Genomic DNA, 21,883 nt, shown 5'->3' with positions numbered 1-21,883 from the left:
TTAGGAAGTGTATTTTTGACTGTCTAACCTCAACAACCTGGAGCGAATCACTGTTCGGGAGATGAATCACACCTGAACAGTGCGTTTACCCCAAAAGACAAATGCTATAATTGCTTGAAATGGTGTCTGTATGAAATATTCAAAAGCTTGGACTGGATACGTTAACACAAACAGTATAATTCAGTTTTTATTTCAGTAGCATGTTTTCTAACATAAATAAATGTCATATTAAAGTAGTTAATTTTGAATTTCATTGCTTAGAAATAATATCACAAAGAACTGCATTTCAAAGTGGCATTTGTAATTCAGCTAAACAAGAAAATTGGTTAAGTTTTTTTTTTACTTTTGCAAGTCATTGTGTATGTGCATATGCTCAAAGCAAATGCTCTTTGATGTGAAAAATAGATGTGCAAGCTCTTGTGGTGCGAGTGTGTTTGTATGGGCCTTTCTATCTAATGTCTGGCTTAATACACACAGACACTTCAAGTATTTGAGGTTTCTGATTAGGCCGCTGTAAGATATTTAATGGTGTTTGTAATCAAGGCTTTGACCTTTATTCATTCTGCTGAATCTCAAATTAGACAATACGATCCACTAGGATTTATTGATTGTAATTAAAAATCCTTCACAGTATGCAGAATGCCAGCTCACACACATACAATAACTCACTCCAAACACTAAAAAGTCACTCTTTTTTTCACACACTGCAGATGCAATCTTTTTTTCTGCTTTCTCTACATTCCTCTCTGATCTTGAATTGTATCAGCTACTGAGGTTTATACCACATCTCAGTGTCTGCTTATCTATTTATTCCACACCTTCATATCTGCTTTGGATCTGACTGAAAGCAGAATATTAATGAAAACGAAAGAAAGAAACAAATGAGTGTTGTTGTTTTGACTGTCAGAGCAAAGATATCCGCGCTAGTACACTGAAGCTAGAGCTAGATGTTTGTTTAGAGATTTCACTGAAGTTTTCTTTCATTTATAGAGCTAATAAGGAGCTCTGCTCTTCTTGACATCAGGGGACTGATTCAACCTTACTGTGGATCACAGAGAAGTTACTCACATTATCGTTTATTGTGTCTGTGGAAGCAAAATAATAGGGGTTGGTCCAGACTCCAGCTGGTAAATGCCATAAGTAAACCATTACGGGGGCACAAAAGTAACTGTGCATACTGATGGAATACTTATTTTCAGGCAATACAACAATTGTAAATATTATATTTTAGTAGAGCTTAAAAACTTTGGTTAGTAAGCTTTTTTTTGTCTCTAATGTTGCATTTATTTGATCAAAACAATAATATTGTGAAATTGTTACAATTTAAAAGCACTTTTTTATTTGATTATATTTTAAAATGTAATTATTCCTGTGATTTTTCAGCATTATTACTCCAGTCTTCAGTGTCACATGATCCTTCAGAAATCATTTCCCTGATTTGATGCTCAATAAACATTTTTTTAATTATTATTATCAACGTTGAAAACGTTTGTTCTGCTTTTGTGGAAACTGTTTTCAGTAAGGTCAACAGAACATCTTTCATAATATTATAAATGTCACTTTTGATCAATTTGATGTTTTGCTAAAAGTATTACTACTTTAAAAAAAAAATCGCACTGATCCCAAACATTTGAATGTTACTGGATTTGGCATTTTGGTATTTTTTGGTATCTTGTCATCAGCACTGTCATGATGTCATTTTATTGCAGCTCTAGGGAGATTGTCACATGGCAACTATGGCTCAAGCGACTGGCCAAAAAACAAAACAAAAAAAACACACGCTATGTTGTTTGCAAGTTGTGCAAGACCCTATACCACCTGTATCCTAAAGCGATTCCATTAGTTGGACGTTTTAAAGTATATGTATAGTCTTAATTGTGAACATATGTTAATGATTTCCTTTTAAATTACACATTTCATAATGTCACAGAAGCTAAAAATGGAACATTTGCTTTTTTTGCGTGTGCTTTCAGTTAGCCTTCGGTTTGCAAGCAACTTAGGATTGTACTAACTGGTTTAAAAAAAAGTTACCCTCAAACTTCTTGCTGCGTAACTGCCATTGAGATGAAAAAGGCTAATGCTAATGACTAGCTCCCTTCAGCTATTATATGCCTCCTTGGTCTCTCTGTGTGTATTATAGGGTGCTTTTCAAAGAAAGTGTGCATTATAGTGAGGTTGTGTCCGTCCTAGTCCAGTTCTTCTAAGACATGTAAGCTTAAGTCCTCCTCAGCGTTAAACGCTAGAATGAAACGGTCAAGTAAGTGCGCATGGCTATACGCCACACGTTCCCGCCCCCAAGGTCATGGCACGAAAATACTATTAAAACTTAATTTTGTCTTTCTATTTGTGCAGTACAGTGAATGACACCTGTCTATGGTCTGCCAGTGGCTTACATTATTAGCAGTTTAGTGTTTAGTGATTAATATACACCAAAACATGTATGGATTAATATCTAAAAAATATTATTTTTGTCTTACACATCATAATGAACTCAGACAAGCTCAGTGCTGACTCATTTTCCGTCAATTCTTTTTCTTGAATTGGAATGTGTGCAAAGGATTTTGGGTGATTAAAGGAAGTGAAGGATACACGATGCAGCCTTCAAAAGGATCTGAATAAAGGATGCAAAACGAAGGCTTCCTTTCAAGTATCGCTCAAATTGAGATGGTCTTCAGTGGCGTGGCAGCCGGGATATTATGCAGTCTTCCATTAGAGAAGCACCAAAATGCAGGAATCAAGCATTTGAACACCCAGGTGTCATGATAACAAAAACAACATCCACATTATTCATGATTTTGAACTGAAACCAAAAAATGACAGAATCCCAAAAGGACAGATTTGGATTGAATGAGAGAAGTAGTGCAGAAACATTTAGTGCTGAACACTTACATGTGCAGATTGAGTCAAACCTTTTTATATAATTTGTTTTGTTCCTTGCCCATACTGAAACAGTCTGTCCATGAAACTGCATAGCATATCAAATGAGAAATCAGAGGACATTGGAACAAATTTGATGCCGAACTCTCTGTTTCAGTCTCATGAGCCTCTAAGCTTCACAAAACCTCCCAGGATCTGTTGCAGCTGTCATAAAGGGAAGTCACATGGCTTTACCGTGTCTAACACATGCAGTCACATACAGTTTTTGTCATGCTTGACGACCGCTTGATTCGACTGCTTTTATTGCCACTGTGACTCCACTGGCATGGTAATGAGAAAAGGGATGTCGTTAGCATGGAGAGCGTGTCATTAGCCTTTTAGCGCTGTGGGCCTCAGACTCACAGTTAGTGCGCGGTGCGTTACAGCCCGACTGCTGTTACACAACATGCAAACTCCCGAAACCCAAACTCTCATCCCACTCACATCTCAAGCTCTGCATCTGTCCCATCCTCCTCAATCCTTTCTTTCCCTATTCCCACCCCCTCATGCTTTCAGATCCGCCTCCCACGGTGAGTCGGTGTGACCCGCTTGGAGCCACGATTCCCTCCGATTTTCACGAGCCCAAGTGATGTCTGAAACAACAATTCGACGGCAGATTAGCTCAATTCATTCACCAGCAAATCTGCTGTTATGTACACAGAAGGATTCCACTGAATAAACTGAATTCATACCACCAATCGCCTCTACATAAACAGCCTCCGCTTCTGTGAGGAATTGGACCAGCTGTGGGGCTTCACATGCATTATTGAGCTTTTGAGAAAGAGCCTGTAGTAGGGTTGTTGTCACAATACCAATATTTCAGCAGTTGATGCTAAAACCAGTGAAATTTCATGATTTTCAGCGGTTTCGTAGGCTGCTTTTTGTCTTTAAGCCCAAATTTCGTGTTCAAGACTCATGCGTGGGTGGTTTTCTTTTTTTCTTTTTCTCATCAATATTGTTCTTGATTAATATAAACAACACAACAGACAGTAGCAGGTCATTAAGCTGCATTTACACCGCAAGGCTCATTGCACAGATTCAATATTTTGACACATATTGAATTTTTGTGTTTCGCCTGTTTGCATTCACTTCAGACACATTACCAAGGCGCTTGTAGGCAATTGAAAGCCTGTCAGTTAGACCAGGAGTTTTCACACTCTAGTCCAGAAATGCTGAGGGTAAACAAAAGAAGGAAAAAAAAAAAAAAAGAAAGAAAATAATAATTAAGTTATTAATTAAATGTGTTGAATGCAATAATTTGTTAAACATTTTCAGAATTTGATATTAGTTTCATTCAGTTGGCTAAAGATTGTCAAAAATCTTCTATTGCAATTATGTTATATTCTATTGACAATCAAACAGAAAGATTATTTTATTTTTTATTTTTTTTACATATGATTCTGTAAAAGATTTTTTAGGGCAATATTCTTCATAAAATTGCCTTGGAATCATATTGTTTTTTTGTGAAAAGTGTTATAGGAATAAATTGTGTATTCTACTGATAATCTTGTTATGATGAATATATTTTTCTCACACAGTATAAATCTTTTTATATATAATAATTTTTTTATTAGGATGAAGTCCCTCGCAAGATTTGGGGATCCTTAGCATCAAAAACCCCTGTGCAGGCACTGAATTCTGTCAGTCCTCAGTATTAACAATGCTATAGAAAGAAACTGGAACTGAACTACTAAAATTGGAAGTGAAGTACCTCTACTTTTGACATTCTTAGTTTGGACTGTGGGTTCAGACCTGACAGACTCCATCACGTATACTCTGGATAAAGGGATCTAAACCCTAAGGTAACTCACACACCCTCAATTACACTTGCCACCTGCTCAGATCCAGGAAAGTGCCAGTTTCTGGGGCGATTGGCTTAAATTCAGATGTTCACACACACTCTAACATTTGGCATAGATTCAGCCACAAACATTCCTAAAGGATTCATCAGCTCATCTGAATTCCACCGCCCGCTTAAGTTTTGAAGTTTGTAAGTAGGTTGCTGAAGAAACTAGGCCACTCCTCCTCCACCACTGCCGTGTTCCAGACGTGATTTTTCTTCCTTCTCTGTCCTCAGTCGAGGAGACCTACCACCCCAGATTTTATTCACCCCATTACACAAATACACACATAAACAACAGTCTCAATCCACTCCAGATGTGACATTCTGGAAGATGAAAACGACTGCAATACAGAATGAAAAAAAGATCTTTACACCTGTTGTACACACAGCTGAATTCACCTTCCACATGAAACCTTGAAATGTCACTCAATCCTGTATCTTCATTCGTATTGTTGTCTTATTCCCCAGTAAAAAAATATTTTTCATGTTTTTTTTCTTGTTTTAAGCCAAGTCCCATTTATATCACACATTAGACAATAGAGAGATTCAAAGCAGCTTCACAGTAATAAACAAGAAAATAACAGTATTCATTTCGCAAGGTTCTTCAGTTTTGAAATGAATGCAAAGCTGTAGAGCAGCTCTAAAAAGAGTGCCATTATTCAGCTCAATTTAGTTCAATGTTGATTCAATTTAGTTCAATAACACTGTGAATGTTGCAAAGTTCATTAGAAACGAACTCGGTTCAAGCAGCTCTACAGAAGATAATAGTGCCATTATTCATCTCAAGTCAGGTCAATGTTGACTCAGTTTAATTCAGTAATAGTGCAAAGTTCATCACATTATAAAATAAGCTTATTTTCACAAACAGCTCGACAGAAGGCAATAGTGCTGTTATTCAGTGGAAATTCAACTCTGTTCAATTGTAGAGCTCTACATCATTATCCAACTCAATTCAGATCAAGTTTTAATGGAAAACAAGAGAAAACACTGATAATGGACATTTTCTCCTATTTTTTTTAATCATCTTCCCTCCTGTTCCAGGTCCAAGGTGAGAACCTCACCCCAACATCAATTACTCATCTCAAATGATCAATCCAATCAATGCTATCACACCCCCTCCAGAAAGCAGCACCTGTCTTATCAAATGCAGTTGCGTCACAGTCCCGATCTGCAGTATCATGACTAATTAATCTGTCTTCTTTCACTCAGCTAAATAACGCTGGCCTCTGACCCCACAGCGTTTCTTTCTGACGAGGGATCGGTTACGCACGCAGGGTTCGGTAAAGTGATACGCGGTCCAGCTAATGCTGGGAAGGAAGCTAATATCCGAGGACATGCATTTTCAGGCCAGTCAGAATGGAGATGTTGGTTAACGCAGGAATCACTAGTGCGATGTGCAGTGTTAATTGATCTTTGACCCAGGCAGGAGCGCAGTATCACCCGGCCCTAAGTCAGTGATCGAATTTACTGATTGGCTTTTAATGAAACCACAGATGGTCATCGATCCTAATCAAAGCAGCTTCAGTTACTGCTACAGATATGCAGTTATCGCACCGGCACACACCTGATGCTTCTCTTTGTTCCATGGCAGATTTCAGCGCTCTTAAACTGGCATGTAATTGGTGATGACAGCTACCTGTCATCTGCCAGTGTCTTATCAGCAGTCAGTCAGATTGCACTTATTCACCGAAGGGTTGGCCATTTTACGACATTGTGCACCTTCATGCATATTTCAAAAAACTGGCAGGCTCAGTGGAACTGACACTAGGTCTCAATGACACGATCCAAAAATCGGCCCACAGAATTAAACGTGTTCTGAGGCTGATGATGTCACGGTGGAACGTTTTAGAACGTTGCAGTTGTCCTGTTCTTGTGAAGAAATCAGCAATGAAAATGCTCCGAGAACATTAAAAAAATAGACTTTTATTTCCTGAAGGACGAACACAGACCAATACTTGGTTCAGGAAGTATTTTCCATTTGTCTTCTTTTCTTTACAGGGGGTTTCAGAAGATCATTCAGTGTAGAGTTCTGAGCTGTGAACCAAACCAACCAGCTCTGGGATGAATCAGAACATTGCAAACTTTGATTTGAAGCAAAAAAGTATTTGATAATCTGAGAAAGGAACCGTACTGTGCACTTTGTCTTTTATTTGGCAATGAACTATGTATTCCATGGAGCATTGCAAAACATGTAATTGAATCAATTGGTACAGTACAAGCAATGACATCGATTCAGTTATATAAAATACAGTATATTAGAAGGTTATTGTAGAATATTTACATTATTTTGTTGTAGTTTGAAAGAGCAGAGACTTTATGGGAAGGACAATCGCTGCTGAGCTCTTTTGGTGTGAATATTTTATGAATATTGATACACTAGTTTGGGTTAATTATAATAACCCTGTTTCTACAGAAGCATACACTTTATACTTTAAGTATATTTCTCATCGCTAAACATTGGTGCTCATGGTAGATCTCGCTTGAAAATTTAAATGTCATTGTTAGTGAGTTTGCATTATTTTAAAGTTTTCAAGTGCTATTCCTTTCTTTATATGTCAGATTGTTTTAATGAGGAAAAACTAACTTAGTGCACCAGAATGTTTGAGGAATTGCCTTTCAAGCGCTGCATAAAAGGAGTTTGGAGAGGAGAGGTGCCCTTTTGTGGTGTACTGCAAGAAACATATCCCACTTACATAGTGTCACAGCCTCTCAATGTGCCATGATACATTTGGCGAATTTGAATATGCTAATTTTTAACAATGCAATTAGTTGCCAAGGTGACAGAATAAGACTGAAGGAAGACTGCTGTGTTGTGCTCTCAGAAGCGGCAGAATATTAGAAACATTTGTCTCTCTCTTTGATCTTCTACCTCTGCTTGAGACATTAACCGTGAAGGAAACGGGGGCAGAGGAGCGTTCTCCGTCTTCCGTTTTCCTTAGACAATTTCTCTTGACATGTGGAATCATTACCATGACTCCGATATCCAGGGTCTCAAACACCGGGGTTAATCAATACGTGTCTCCATGGTGATTTTAACAGCAGGGACCTCAGCTGAAACCTTCTCATTCGTCTTATTACGCCGGCCATCATCTGTAATCAATGATGGCCTGTATCATTCACTCATTCTTTGATGTGTCTGCGTCCACAGGCGTTCGTCTGCACGTGTGTGTGGTGTGTGTTTAAAGTAGTCAAAGGTACAGCAGATGCCCCTTTAATGGATTCTCATTGATCGGAACGTAAAACGTTCCAGCTTCACCCCAAACGCTGGCACCTGATGTCCTTGATCTGTGTCTTCTTTCTCCTCGTTCTCAACCTGTCTGCCTCTCTTTCAGCTCACCTCTAATCATCCTGCTTGCTGGATTCCCTCACTCAAGAAGAATGTGCGTCAGTGTCACCCGTGTGTTTTTTTGTCTTTCTGCTTCTATATTGACTACATTAAGCGGAAGTTGTCGATGTAGATGAATCATGTGGCTTCATGAAGTAATATCGAGGACACATAAAAAAGGCAGTGAAGGGTGTATACACATTTCCGACGTACGTTAGAATTTATATAAAACAAACTCAACTTGAGAATGTCCATGCAGCCGACTTTTACTGGTGTGTCTGCATTGTAGTGAAAAGATTGCTTCAAAAAAATCAGTCAAAGGGCTATTTGCTGCTAATAATAGTTTTACAAATGTAACGGTGCAAATGACTGCATGTATGCTGCAAAAAAAACTCTTGGTGAAAATTAATTTACATCCGTGTGCAGAAAGATTCTCATTCCATTAAAGGTAGGGTAGGCAATTTCTAGGGCTGGGCGATTTAAATCGTGATATTGTTATGCGCATCTCGTCAGTAAAGCCGGTTCCTTGATTAGTAGTAAATCGCCATCACCTGCTTTCAGATGGAGCGGCATTTACTACAAAGAGCCGTAGTTAACTGACAAGCTGAGCCATATCGCATTAAAATCGTGGACGTATCGCCAGCGATAATTAATGCGATATGGCTCAGGTTGTCAGTTAACTACGGCACTGTGTTGTAAATGCCACTCCATCTGAAAGCAGGTGATGGCGATTTACTACTAATCAAGGAACCGGCTTTACTGACGAGATGCGCATAACAATCTCACGATTTAAATCGCCCAGCCCTAGCAATTTCAGAGAGGCTAGCAATAGGAAGCTGTCTTTGAAAACATAAAATCACGAGAGACTGCATTAAATTCATTATTTAATTAATAATTCATCAGTCAAATTTGTGCTTTTCAGAGTACACATCGTTTCAAAGCAACTTTATAGAAAATCATGATGTTAATGTTTTTATAATATCTTACTATCTTCGAGCATCTTTAGAGTCCCATTTAGCAGATTAGATTTTTTTAAAACATTTTTTTATCAAAGTACTTATGTTTGATGTCTTTGGGCCCTATCTTACACCCGGAGCAATGCAGCGGCAAGCGCGACGCAAGTGTTTTTTGCTAGTTTCAGTCCGACAGTTATCATTTTCACATCCTGCGCCACGTTGTATAAATAGCAAATGCATTTGCGCCCATTTGTGCGCCCATGGGCATGCTGGTCTGAAAAAGAGGTGTGTTAAGGCGCATTGTTGGCGCGTTGCTATTTTGAGGCAACTGAAATGGACCGACTGAAAGTCTAAAGTCAATGGCGCAATTTTTTTTTTTAAAGAGTGTGTTAGTAATGTGCGCCTATAGGCGGGTCCACAGCGCGCGTACACTCTGCTTATTAAACACACAGGGACGCACAGCAGCACACAAACATGCCAAATTAAAAAAATAAAAGGATTACAATGTAAAAGATTATTATTGTGTACATAAAGATATGGTGGAATGAATCCGGCTTGTCCCGTAGATGGTCTGCTTGCACACTTTTACCTTGAGCACGAGCGGATCCGTTTGCGCTCTTTCCACTATCAAATTCCGTCATGTAAATAGCGAATCCGCCATGGCGCGAGCGCAGCTGGCTTTTAAAGGGAATTGGAGATGAGATTCTGATTGGTTTACTGCATGTAAAGCCCAAAACAAACCCATTACTCATTAAGAGAATAGGGACAACCCTTTTAGACCATGCGCCTGGCGCGCCGACCATTTTACCCGCCGTTAAACTAGCAAAAGTGGTTTCGGACACGCCCTAACTGCACTTTAGACCATACGCTTAGATCATTAAAATAGGGCCCAGAATGTTGCTTGAAGTGAAGTGACAATGGTAACCAATTAAAACGTGGTTTCTCATACTAATCACCAATAACCAAATGTTTCATTTGAGGCCCTGTGAGTCTGTGATGAAGGGAGAGAAAGTCTGTCTGTGTCCACCCTTTTAAAGATCATTCATGATGTTATTTTTTTTTTCTGTTCCTTTTCCTCTTCCAGGCTTGTGTGTGACTGAAAGCTAATCAATGGGACAAGGAGTCTCTTGAACACACAAGCACCTCCACTTTTCCCCCTCTCTGCCCTCTGTTCATTGATGTCCATGTCTGTGATCTCGACTGATAGAGAGACAGGAAGAAAGGAAGAGAAAGAGAGGGCATGAATGTGGCTTTTAATAATGCAACAAAGAGCAGCCACACCTGCGGTGTAGAGGCCACAGCAGGATCCGAGCCACTCTCCAGTGTGTAAAAACCTGACCTTCAGAAAGCTCAGACTGTATATGCAAACACAGTCTGCTGATGCTAAAGTAACCTATTTGTGAATACACATACAAACATAAGTAACATGTCACAGGGTTGTCAGTTGTCATGGTACCAAAATTGCAGTAGTCACGGTACCAGAATTTATTGTGTATCAGTGACACTGAATATATCCAACGCATTCTCATCCTAGGGCGTCATATACTGACGCTTTTGACATTTCTTCTACATCGAACGCACATGGCACCCTTTAGCGTCAATATGACATGCACAGAGCTTTGTTCGGTTATGGGTAGGTTTAGGTTTGGTGTAGGGTTAGGGTTAGACCGCTAGGAGGCGCCTTCTGGCCCATATCTATCTGCATCTCATATTGACGCTAAAGGGTGCCATGTGCGTTCGATGTAGACGAAATGTCAAAAGCGTCAGTATATGACACCCTAGGATGAGAACGGGCTGATATATCCAGTACTACTAGTACTGTAGAAATGCTGCTATACGAAAGTATGAAGTACCGTTACGTTTGACAACGTTCATGTCAACAATGAACAAAATATTTTTACAGCATTAATGTACAAACATTGTATTTCACAGTGTATTAATGGCAGGGTGCCCATGGATCATTGTAAATGTAAAAATAATGCCTTAATTAGCATTAAAATATCTTAAATCCACAATAAAAATACATGCTTGGAATATTTTTTCTTGTACATTTATAACATGATACATTGTGCTGTATTTCCCTAGCATTAAACTACATAAAAGTAAAGACTACAGTGAGGGGGTTCTGCTGAGGGAGTGATGGTTTTGACTCCCATAATCCATCACATTTTACAAATGATTTCTATTTCAAATAAATGCTGTTCTTTTGAACTTTCTTTTCATCCTGGAAAGAAATGTATCAGGGTTTACATAAAAATATTAACCAGCACAACATTGCTAATAATAAGAAATGTTTTTTAAGCACCAAATCAACATTACACAAATATATTAAATGTAAACATATTAGAACTGTTATTTTAAATTGTAATAATTCACAATATTACTATTTTTACTGTATTTTTGATCAAATAAATGGAGCTTTGGTGAGCATAAAAAAACTTCTGAACTGTAGTGTTACAAGATGTATACAAGATGATGCATATTTTATGAAATTTTAACACTGGAAAAATAATGACCATTTTCAAGCAGCTTTGCTCAGGATTTTTGTAGTTTCGTTTGGTAACACTAGTGACTCAGAAATGATTCTGCTCTCGTAATGAAATTATTCTAGACTCATAATTAGTCATCATAATCAAACTGTAGATTCGGATGACTGGGATGTGACCCAGACGGCTTTGCGTTTTGGGTTAGTTGTAATCTGACCAAATATCTAGCGCCATTAACATTCTATCAGTCCTCTATCTGACATCAGCTCTTCACACTACTAGTTCAGCACAGTTGATCTCATCTGCAATGTTCTAGTATGACAATGTGAGTGTGATTAAAACCAACACACACACACACGGTTGTTTCACTATATTAGTGAGGACATTGCATAGACTTCCATTGATTTTATATCAGGTTAAGGATATTTTCTATGGCCTAACCCGACTACCCCTAAACCCACCTATCACAGAAAAATGTGCGAAACACTAGATTTAAATAAAAACATGTTTTTGGATGATTTATAAGCCATCTTAGTGAGGAGGACCAGTAAAATGTCCTCACCAGTTGGTTGTCATAATATTTCACTATATAAGTGAGGATATTTGGCTCTCACAAGGATAGCAATATACACAAACACCATCTTGTTGTATGATGGTAGGGACTTACCATTGACTTATTTTGTTTTTATATTAAGCTAATTATTTTTGCTAAACCTTTCAGCTTCAGTAGCCCCACAGAAACACATGGCATTTTTAGATTTTAATTAAGACATTATTTAGTCCCTTTATTAAAGCCAATAAGAAATGGCACTGGCCCCCCAGTGTAGATGATTTCAGGTTTTACTATAATTTTGAGGGCATTTGGTTCCCACAAAGACCACTAAATCTTACATAAACACATATAATGTAACACATTGTACTAAGTGACAGCCTAAGACTTGAACAAACGATAAACAATATACCTGGAAAGCACAAAAATACACACAACCTGACTATAGAGAGGTATTGAGAGGACAGGTCTGTAATTAAACAGCAACTTCCTGTCAAAACATTTCAGCATCACAGCTTGAAACCCACCAGAGTGAATGCGTGAGTGTGTATGTCCTGTGTGGTGCATTCAGACAGGTGTCAGTGTGTCCTCTCTTTCTTGCTTTCTTTCTGTCTGGATTTTGACCGTCTGTCTATGGAAAGTGCAATGAGCAGTAAATAATTTAGCCACTGCCTTTTCTGAGAATCAGGGCATACGTACAGGAAACATCAAAAGATGAGAGTGAGACAGCAATTTCATGTCAATTTTCTTTTGAAAAGTGCTATAGTTATCTCTCTTTTCCTGTTACGTTGTGAAATGAAACTCAAAACTCCACTTATCACTGTTTTCGAAGTTAAAAACAAAAGTTATTGGATAACATTTTACAAGAAAATACTATTTCAGTCTTTCTACTTCCAAATTTCACATTTATTTCAATGTGTTATTTTTTGTAATTATTTGTGATAATTTACTGAGTGAAAATTGTGTCCTAGATCCAGGGTCATCCTGAAACTTTAATTACGTAATTAAACAATTATCTGATTAGTGTCACATATTTATGGGTGAATTTAAATTATTATAAAAAAATAAAAAAAAAATAAAAAAAGATTTAACAATTGTATCTGTACTTAACTGATTCACTACCTATTTTTTTTTAGGAAATAATAATAGAACATTGATAAAGTATTTAACAATTGAAACTTTAATAAGATAATTGTTTATTTACATAATTTAAGTAGTGTCACATTTACTGGCTAATTGTACCACTTTTGTGTAAAATGTATTTATTTATATATACCCAGGGCTCCAAACAAAAAAATCAATTAAGGAGCCAATGGCTCCTAGGGAAAAAAACAGGCGCCAAATTATTTTTTTAAGAGCCACATAACAATGCACTTACTTAAGCATCTCATTTCATGACGTTAACAAAACAAATTAAGCGATAGGCTAGGGGTGGGCGATATGGCAAAAATATCATATCACGATTTTTTTCAGGAAAATCACAATTCACGATTTTATCACGATTCTTTTTTATGTTGGTTTTACTATTTTGTGACTGAGCATTACAGCCAAACTAATGTCCATATTTTAAAAACAAAGCCTTAGGTAACAAAATATAAAATAAAAAAGAATGGCAGAAAGGGGCGAAGATAAAAAATGTCATTATTTTCTTTGTTATTAAATATTAAGATCAAAGATAAACATTACACATACACAACTTAATATACAAATGAAATAAAGAGTGTTTTGTTTTCAGCTACAGTAGGTGTATTTAACAGTAGCATTGAAGAAAGTAATTAAATTAACAAATATGAAAATAAAACAAAACATAGACTTCACTGTATAAATTATAAATTGATACTTATTAAAGCTACTATTAAAGTTATCAGTCAAGAGCAGTGAGTAATTTTCTCTTTGCATTTTGTTGTTTCATTAACATCAAAGGGATAGTTCTCCTAAAAATTCAAATTGTCATAATTTACTCTCTCAAGTTGTTTTAAACTTGAATAATTTTTTTTTCTTCTGTTGAAAATAAAAGTTATTTGGACGAATGTGGGTAACCAAACAGTTGATGTACCCCAGTGACTTCCATAGTATATTTTTCTCCTTTGGAAGTCAATGGGGACCAGCTACTGTTTGGTTACCCACATTCTTCAAATTATTAATATTAGAAAATATTAGAAGTAAATTAATACAGTTTTGGAACAACATTAGAGTGCGTAAATAATGAGATAATTTTTATTTTGGGGTGAACTATCCCTTTAAGGACAAGCGGCAGCATGTTTACAATTGCTACTGTCTCTTTAAGAGCTGAGCAAGACATGTCTAATGTACACGCATTTGACAAGCAGATTTTCTCTCAATTTTCTCAAGTTTGCTTTCACTTTAGACATAACCGACTTTGTTTATGTAAACCTTGTGTGTATTTAACAGTATTAGCACAATAAGACTCGAAAGATAACATAGTCCAGTATCCAGGCGCTGGTAGACAGGCTTTTAGTGCATGTGAGCTTCACATGTACGCGCTGAGAAACGCACACGTTATTAGAACAGCGCATCAGCACGCGAATTAAATGTTTAACCGACAAGGCATTAAAGCACATGCAAATTATTAACTTTTGTGAACTGCAGTGTCCCGTTCCACTGCGTTAACATTTTATACGTCGCGTTGTTCAGTATGTTGGGACAGAGGCGCCAGAACAGCAACTAGAATGCACGATTCTACGATATTTCTTCAAAAGCAGATCGTGGAGACATTTTAATCGTCCACGATCAAAAATCGTCATATCGCACACCCCTACGATAGGCTACTGGTTATAAAACATGCACGTAGGATGCAAATTTTACAATCAAAGGGAGTCAATTTGTACTGTCGCCAATGGCGACCTTGGCAGAAATTTCACTCGCAAATAAATATTTTTGGTCGCAAATGCGACCATTTTAGTCGCAGTTTGGAGCCCTGTACCAATTTTATGAATCATATTTGTATTTAAACTGATTTACTGCCTTTTTTCTAAGAAATAATAAAAAACATTTATATATATATAAAATATTATATAAATAAAATCATTCTTTTAATAATGTTTTTTCTTCAGTTGTGACTTTATGGCCCATAGCATCTTATTCTTATATCTAACTAACCATAACCCAGAATCCAGTTTAATCCAGTATCTGTGCTGGTATATTGCTGCTCTAAATTAAGTCATTGTCATATATAATTCCTTAGAATCATGTGCTAAAATATCACAAACGGCACGTGAAAATGAACAACACTATCAGTGGGAGCAGTTCATTCATAGTAAATTCCCCCTAATGTCCTCCTGGACCTATAGCACTAGAGAGCAGCCCTGGAAAAACAAAGCTTATTTTATGGTGAAAGGTGAGAGTAAGGGGGGAAAAAGAAGAGTCCAGCACTTCCAGCACGTTTGCTTTATGTCAAGAGGTTGGAAATCCAGTGACAGGGAGTCAATACCAGCAGCTGTAAATAACTTTGCCATTTCCTCTTTCTATCTATCTCTTTCTTCTTCCATCTCTCTCGCTCTCTCTCCCCTCAACCTTCTTTTGAGAGATCCATTAACATGCAGGACAAAGAGCAGAATGTTCCTGTGGAATGTAATGACATTGAAGTGAGAGACTGAAGCTAAAACTAGCAGCTCTTCAGGTTCATGAGGCCCAGGTGGGAACTAAAACACTGTTCGGATTCGGCTTTTTACAGAGAAACGAGACAAATGTGTGTCAAAACTCCACGTTTCGCTGGTCTTTTACTGACGTGTTTGGAGCAGAGGAAGTTTAATGTTTTCTACTTGAACATTCAAGAGGAAAAAGGTCTGAAAGCAAAGTACTGTACATTATTCTCAGTTGGAAACTAAGTACTAGCCATCTCTATTGTCTTCAAACAAACAAACAATTTTACTCACTCTCAGGTTTTTAATCTGTTTTAATCCTTTTTTATATTTTGTGAGCAGCTGCATCCAGGCGATATTTCTATGAAGCGATTTCATTTGGCTCAGAATAGATTACTGGTGACATTTAACCGAAATGTGTTGGCTAATTCAGTCAAGGGGTTTAGAGAGCCCAGACGGGCCTGGCAGCGGACCAGATTCGCACAAGACCGCAGAGCTCAGGTGCGTCAGGACATTGAGAGAATCTGATAGAACCCGTCCTTATTAACCTAGCAGATGAAAGGGAGCAGTGGAAGCTGTTTTCCAGGATTTTCATGAAAAAAAAAAAAAAAAAACTTCTTGCTGACCACCAATGAATTATGGGTAAAAGCTTTCAAAGTGATCTTCTGATTACACTGGAGATTAACAGTCTGAGAGCGGATTCGCTTCGATAAATCTGGAGTGGTTTAGCAATAGGAGTTAATTTGCATAGGACATGAATACTCTGTTTAACAGTTTAAGTATAACCATCTACTTTATGTTTGAGGCTATACTTTATTGTGCAACTGTCATAAATGTTGATTTTAATCATTAGACATAAGTCATTATCTCATTGCACAATTTCTGGTGTCTTTTTTGACTTTACTACAAATCTCACTAAAGCCTTTTTTTAAATATTATCTGAAGTAATATCATTAGCCACCAAATATATGGAGCAAACTCAAACATATTCCCAAATTTTAGTTTTGAAAATAATGATTAATGATTTGTGTAGTCAGTTGTATTCATCATTATTTGATACTCTGTACCAGATAGACAGTCAACTTGTATACAAAATGACCAACAAAAACAAGAAGAAAACCTACATATGCATTAAAAAAAGAAAGAGAATATGAGAGAGAGAGAGAGGGAAAGAGACTTGGATAACCAGACTTGGACATATGGACAAGAATCCTATCAGGAAGAGATGACAGATCCAACACAAGCCAGTGCAGAGTCCAAATGAATAAGCTCAGAATGAAACCGAAAACCTAAAGCAGAACAACTGTCTGTCTGCAGAACGTAAGACAGCAGAGCACTGAGACTGAGACCAACAGGTTACAGTCTCTCTCTCACTGTGGGAAGACATGACCTTTCAGTTCCCAGTGTCTCTCTCTCTCTCTCTCTCTGAGCAGACTCCCACTTCTGAACCATTCATCAATCTTGCTGTTTGTTATTTAGCTTTTTTATTCTTCATGATCTGCTCCTGTATTTTAGCTCTTTGCTTCTGCTTTGAAGAGATCTGTGAGACATAATCTGTGTACGGCAATTAAAATAAAGCACTTCATAAATATAGAACTAGAACAAGTTCATATAGTATTATTTATACAACAATGTATAATTTATAATTCTAATGATAATATAATTTTTCATTTTATTTTTGATACATTTTATGATATTATTTGACCTATTTATGATTTCAGTTCATATTAATGTCAGTTTAGGGCCAGGTGGAATCTGCAAACTTTTTATATATATTTTTTTAGGCAATTTTTTTTTCCTCCTGAAAGTGCGCATTTATTGGCAGGTGAAAACACTGATAAACAAACCTGTAATTTTATGAGTGATGGGCATTCTGTTTTTCTGCAACACTGTTTTCAAGAAATGTTCCTCTGATGATACACTGACACACAAACACATTAAAATAATGCTCTTTTTTCTCTTTCTTGCTCTCAGGTCAAGTCTTTTTCAAGTCCAATGCTGCTTTATTTTCTTGACTGTCAAAATACAGCACTGCAAAGCACTGAAGCGTAATCTATGAATTAAACAGCAGAAATAATTTAATAAATAAAGTACTTATAAATGTATTTGCAAGCATGAAAAGAAATAACATTAAAGGGAGAAAAAGACTAATATGTTTAGAGAACAAATTGTGAATGCACTCTTTGAGATTATGTATGCAGTGTGGGAGCAGAATAAATCTCCACAAAGGGATTTTGCATAGTTTTGAAATTAACTGGGGAAAGTCAGTTCAAGAAAAAATGCTTCCAGACCAGGATGAGCACATTTGTGGCTATTTGTACGTAAATCTTCATGAATGACACTGCAGGTGAACGAGTTCAGAACTCACACATAATCCTTTAACAGGACTCTCATTTATCAATGACAGCAAAACCTTGCCAGATAAAGAGATCTTTTTAAAGACCAAATTAATTTATAAATGGAATATAAAATGGGATTAAAAAAAGTCATTTGCGTTTTTGTATGGCTGAATTTTGCATTTCACTCATTTGATTTGTATGTGTTTTGTCAAAGTGGTTTCAAACTTTCCTTTTGCAATCACACAGAACAGAATAAAACAGTTAAATGTCAAATTAGACAAATGTGTTAACTGCGTTTAATAATTGTAATACCTTAAAACACATTTAAAGGCACACTATGTAATTTTTTGCCACTAGAGGTCATTTATTCAAAACAAAGGCGTAGCTTGATGACACCTTGATTTCGCGGAATCATGGGAGTTGTTGTCTTGTCCTCTACAGCCGGTGGAGAAAACGATGGGACTCGGGCAGAGATCATGGATGACCGGTAATGTATTAAAGATTTCTTTACATAACGAAAGCCGTTGGAGCGGAACGAGGCCGCTGGAGAGATTGCTAATGAGAGAAGAGCGTAACACACGGCTCGAGAGCAGTGGAGCTTTTATAATGCCACAGATGCCGCTTCCGCTTCTTCCGGTCATGCATATGTGGGGTACCGCAGCCCTGTTTTATCATATTCGATACATTTGAGTGTGATGATAGTTGTTATAATGCTACTCTTTGTGTGTTCGCACGGCGGCTACTATATGAGACACTTGTTACTCACTGCAGTGAGCTAGATCGATATAAATATGGTACTCGCGGTAAATCAAGAAAATGAGATTTAAACAAAAAGACTAACTGTGTTGAGCTGTATAACAATGATTAGTTTTCTGTCATGAATGTATCCAAACAGTTGCTCACCTGTCTAATAAAACACATAGAGCGTCTTTGGTGTTTCCATGGTTTCAACTAAAGATTGCTTTATTAATAATCTTCCTAATCAGTTTCATCATCTCAGCATCTCAGATAGCTTAGAAGAACTAGATATTACAACAGAAACGTTTAACTCTCTCTTTTCCAGCACTTTAGACACAGTTGCTCCGTTGCGCTTAAAGAAGATTAAAGAAAATAGTCCAACGCCGTGGTACAACGAGCACACTCGGGCCCTTAAGAGAGCAGCCAGAAAAATGGAGCGCAACTGGAAGAAAACAAAACTAGAGGTATTTCGCATTTCATGGAAAGAGAGCTCAATTACTTACAGAGAGGCTTTAAAAGCTGCTAGATCTGCTTATTTTTCAACCCTATTAGAAGAAAATAAACATAATCCTAGGTATTTATTTGAAACGGTGGCTAAACTAACGAAAAATAAAGCTTCAAGCACCGAAGTTTCCAAGCAACACAGCAGTAATGACTTTATGAACTTCTTCACTTATAAGATTGATAATATCAGGGACAAAATTATAACTATGCAACTGTCTACTACAGTATCGCATCAGGCAGTGCATTGTAGTCTCCCTGAGGAAAAATTTGATTCATTCGTTGCTATAGGAGAGGAAGAATTTACTAAATCATCTAAATCTACAACATGTATGTTAGACCCTATACCGACTAAGCTACTGAAAGATACTTCCAGAGGTCATAGATCCTCTTCTTAATATCATTAATTCGTCTTTGTCTCTAGGATACGTACCAAAAAACTTTAAGCTGGCTATGATTAAACCGCTTGTTAAAAAAACGCAACTTGATCCTTCAGAATTAGTCAATTACAGGCCGATCTCGAATCTACCTTTTCTGTCAAAGATATTAGAAAAGGCAGTATCCTCACAACTGTGTTCCTTTCTTGAAAGAAATGATATCTGCGAGGATTTCCAGTCAGGATTTAGACCGTACCATAGTACCGAAACAGCTCTCGTTAGAGTCACAAATGATTTGCTCTTATCATCCGATCGTGGTTGTATCTCGCTATTAGTGTTACTCGATCTTAGTGCTGCATTTGACACCATCGACCACAACGTTCTTTTAAATAGATTAGAACATTATGTTGGCATTACGGGAAATGCACTAGCATGGTTTAAATCATACTTATCTGACCGTTATCAATTTGTAGCAGTAAATGATGAGATGTCTCATCGATCACAAGTTCAGTATGTACCACAAGGCTCAGTACTAGGACCGCTGCTGTTCACTCTGTACATGCTACCCTTAGGAGATATCATTAGGAAACATGGCATTAGCTTTCACTGTTATGCCGATGATACTCAGCTCTATATTTCTTCAAAACCTAACGAAACTTATCAATTCACAAAATTAACGGAATGCATAGCGGATATAAAAAATTGGATGACTTGTAATTTCCTACTTCTGAATTCTGAAAAAACAGAGTTTCTAATTATTGGACAAAAAACTTCCTCACGTAATAATCTAGAATACTGTCTAACACTTGATGGCTGCTCTGTTAAGTCTTCGTCGTCGGTTAGGAACCTGGGTGTGCTCTTTGATACCAATCTTTCATTTGAAAGTCACGTGTCTAGTATCTGTAAAACTGCATTTTTCCATCTTAAAAATATATCTAAATTACGCCATATGCTCTCATTGACAAATGCGGAACAATTGGTTCATGCGTTCATGACCTCAAGGCTAGATTATTGTAATGCTCTACTGGGTGGTTGCCCTGCACGCTTAATAAACAAACTACAGCTGGTTCAAAACGCAGCAGCTCGAGTTCTTACCAGAACCAGGAAGTATGACCATATTAGCCCGCTTCTGTCAAAACTGCACTGGCTCCCTATTAAACATCGCATCAATTTTAAAATATTGCTGATTACTTACAAAGCACTGAATGGTTTAGCTCCGCAGTACTTGAGCGAGCTCTTAACGCATTATAGTCCGTCACGTCTATTACGATCTCAAAATTCCGGCCAATTGATAATACCTAGAATATCAAAATCGACTGCTGGCGGTAGATCCTTTTCCTATTTAGCACCAAAACTCTGGAACAGTCTTCCTACCATTGTCCGGGAAGCAGACACACTCTGTCAGTTCAAAGCCAGATTAAAGACACATCTCTTTGACCTAGCTTTCACATAATACATTATAGACTTCTATAATTTAATGTTAGGCTGCATATAGTAGGTCAGCCGGAACCGGGAACACTTCCCAAAAATCCTGATGTACTCGTTACATCATGAGAATAATTTTAGTGTCTGTGTTTATCCCGAGGTTTTCCTGCAGCCTGCCGGATCCAGGCCGTATCCAAATCTGACGAAGGACCTTCGCCTGGACCGATGACAACGCAGTGCTGAAGTGCCAACTAGTCTCTCCCTATGGAGGATCCCTTTACCACTCTACAGATAAAGCGTTGTCGGGAAAATTCGTCTCGCGGTCCTACCCCAAAGCAACAAATAAAATAAAATTCCTTATCAAAATTTATAAGGAAAGACAAGTATTTTGTTTAGGCTTGGCTTGTAGGGAATTCCAAACCTGCGTATATTCAAACGCACATAACTATAGAACCCATTCTAAATGCGCATGTGAACACCATCAGTGTTTCTCACAGGTTCGCGTTTAAAGTCTGTGTAGAGAGAATGGTGTCGTCTTAGCGGCCCCTAATTTAATAACAAATGATCATTGCGACGGAAGCAAATCAATTAAAACTAACTTTAGATGGAAATAACTTAACTCTGCTGTAAAGCCGAAACAATCTCTGTTACCTTAAATTATACGCTTATCTCTGTAAAGCTGCTTTGAGACAATCTACATTGTTAAAAGCGCTATATAAATGAAGATGACTTGACTTGACTTCTACAAAATAAAACCAGAAATCAAAGGTAACGCGGGTATGATGTAATTTATAGGCGACGCAAAGTCCTGGTTAAAACTGCTTA

The 21,883-nt window shown here is 37.4% G+C and overlaps 1 protein-coding gene across 3 annotated transcripts in view; it reads right to left on the bottom strand.

Moving 5' to 3' along the window:
- kcnd3 (potassium voltage-gated channel, Shal-related subfamily, member 3) overlaps positions 1-21,883 on the bottom strand; it is a 109,935-nt gene that overhangs the window by 28,926 nt on the left and 59,126 nt on the right. The window lies entirely within an intron of this gene.

The sequence above is a fragment of the Squalius cephalus genome (genome assembly GCF_949319135.1).
Source record: "Squalius cephalus genome assembly, chromosome: 16".
NCBI lineage: Eukaryota > Metazoa > Chordata > Actinopteri > Cypriniformes > Leuciscidae > Squalius > Squalius cephalus.
The sequence above is the reverse complement of the archived record's forward strand: the minus strand, read 5'-3'. Positions and strand labels throughout refer to the sequence as shown.